Consider the following 2,840-nt stretch of genomic DNA (forward strand, 5'->3'; position numbering starts at 1 on the left):
GGGTTTAAGAGTCAAATTGTGTGGCAGAGAGCCCAGCTCCTGAGACCAGGAGATGCTGCAGGCGCTGGACCACGTCAGTTCTTGGGGCATCACCGTCCATCCGAGTCCCCTAAACCCTCCATCACTTCTGCACTTAACCGCCAAAAGGGATCAGGCTGGAAACTCTCTCTTCAGAGTCGCAGAGGGCAATTTATGTGTTCAAAGCGCTTTACATCGGAGGGAAAAGAGAAAAGTAGAGCCATCCCTGGGACTGCCAGCGGGCAGTGCGGGAGGGCAGGCACCCAGCCAGCACCAACCGCCCCTGCCACATGGGAGGGGACCGTCCCCATCACCTCCTTAGCTGGCATCGCCCACCAGCACCACGGGAACGAGCCTGATGCCCGGGTGGGGGGAAAAAAAGCGCAAAACCCACCAAGAAGTTGGGTGGAAGCCTGTTTATTACAGCAGCCACCTCCTTCTGGCGTTAGTCTCCTGCTTAAAGCCGAGACTAATTCGGCCCCACATGCTCATCCTTATTTTTCTTTTCATTTAGCTCTTTGCACCTGCATGAAAGCAATTAAATAGCGAGTCAGGAATGTATTCCCTGTTTGTCCTCCTTCCTGGCTGGCTGCCTTTTTGTCTAGAAATGTCCTCTCCATCCCCGACTGCATGATGCAAGAGAGGGACAGGATTTTTCTTAGGAACTGTAAGCCTCGCTCATGCCACAACAAAGCCTTTGGTCCCTGTTCAGAGAGGATTTTTTTAGCATGCCATCACACAGAAATGTCCTGGGCATGCATTAGCAATAAGTCTTCATTTAAGGGTGGGGTCCCTTATTAAAAATTACTATTTTTCTCCATCGTTTGCACAGTAACCCCCTTGTGTTTTCTCTCTTTTTTTTTTTTCTTTTTTGCTCGTCTCCTCAAAGGTCATTTTGGATGCTGTCTGCTCAGCAGCCTTCAGCTGAATCTCTGAGCACTGCGTTAACGATCAGAGGTTTTTGGTCCCCAGGATTAGGAAACACTGCTGGCAGACAGGGCTTTTTTCCGTACACCCCGGGTCGGGTTTTTCCGAAATCCCTTCCTTTTCGGATGCTGCCCCAGTACATCCCTGGAGCTGGGTCACGGGGAGCCAGAGCATCTCCAGGCTTCCCCAAATAGGACTTTTTTCCCCAAATCCATATGGATCATCCCAGGACATTGGAGAAAACAGAAACCAGAAAGCCATACCATGTAGCACAGCCCCAGTGGCAATTTTTGCACGAGCAAACCTTAAACAAAACTCCAAGTGCTGTGTTTTTCCATCAGCCGTCGCGTATCTATTGGGATCTCATGCAGGGAAAAAGCGGCACGGGATATCATTTCCATTAACCTAGTACAAACACAGGGCAGGGAACCTGCTGCTGTTTATCCTAATAAATCACCGCCGGGATCTTGGCTTCAGAAAAGAGAGAAAAACTTGTCTTTTCACCTCTGAAAGAATCTCCGGCTGCTGGGCATTATGGGGGGGTAACGATTGCTCTTCTTTGAGCATCTTTGAGCCATCCTACGGCAGCACCCATCACCTCCACCCTCACCCCCAGCACCCTTACCCCAGGCAGGTGCTTCTGCTGGGCTGGCTGTCCAAAAATTCCCCTTCGCTCAGAAAACCCTCCTGATTTCAGAAGTTTTAATGCTGATTTTTTTTTTTCCCCCCTCCAATTCTTTTTCTCCTCCTCCAAACCTTGAATTGTCTCAGGAGCAGCTTGTCCAAGGAAATTTTTGTCTCATACTGGACTCGAAACAGAAAGTCTAGTCAGGGACATCTGACATGCGATGTTTTTTGTGAGTAAATACCAGTGTCCATGAAGTCATTTCCCGGGGTTAGAGATGAGCTCACCTCTGGAACGGCTTCTCTTCTTACCCAAAGTTCACAAGTCAAGTGGTTGTGAAGCTCCCAGTTTTCATCCTTCTCATTAAAAAACAGCATCGGGGCTGCCTGCAGCACAGTGCCACCCCCGGCTGTACGTTACGGACAGGTCCGTAGCAGAGCATCACCCTAAATTCCCCAAAATCTTTGCAGCAAAAGGCAGAGGACCAAAGCTCAGCGGTCAGCGGGGATAAACCAGCATCTCATTCTGCCTGCTCACTCAGCCCTGGCCACTCTGCCGAGCCTGCCAAGAGGGACGATAATTGCTGGCCCTCGTGGGGATAATCTGGGTCATCCCGTCCCCCTCCTAAAGGTCCTTGTTTAAAGCAGGAGGGATCTCTCCTGCCCACCAGGCTCGATATCTTGGTAAAGTGTGGTTTTGGACCGTTTCTTGGTGAAATAACACGCTGTTTCTGATTTGGCTTTGTCTATTGAAGCCTCGATGGAGACCTCGCCAGTAAAAACACTTCTCCGGGGGGTATCAAGCCATCGGACAGCAGTGCTAAGAAAACCATGCTCTCCATGCTCAAACCCCCTGCAAGTTTCATCTTTTGATACCCTGGCTGGTGCTCCTGGTGTCGCTGAGCCCAGCACATCACGCAGGACATCCAAGTCACAGATCCAGCCAGAATGATGTAAAGGACAAGGACCCTGCTGGCAGGGGAGCCCAAACATCCAGAGCATCATTCCCAGAGGTTCCCCAAATTTACATCTTCCCATGCAGAGCAGCAGCTCTCAGGGTCTTTCCTCTGTCTTTCACCGGGACATCTCGACCAGAGCCAAATCCCCCTTCCCCATCTCTGAACCAGACAAGTTATCACCCTAGACCAAGCCCTGAGGTCAAGCTCCAAAAAACATGGTGGGCTTTGGTGCCGAGCCCTGTCTGCTCGCCGCCAAGCCATAAAACCTGGATGTGTGCATCGCCGCTCCACCCACAATTCATGTTTCCCACA

The sequence above is a fragment of the Cariama cristata genome, unplaced genomic scaffold (genome assembly GCF_000690535.1).
Source record: "Cariama cristata isolate BGI_N322 unplaced genomic scaffold, ASM69053v1 scaffold9667, whole genome shotgun sequence".
Taxonomy (NCBI): Eukaryota; Metazoa; Chordata; class Aves; order Cariamiformes; family Cariamidae; genus Cariama; species Cariama cristata.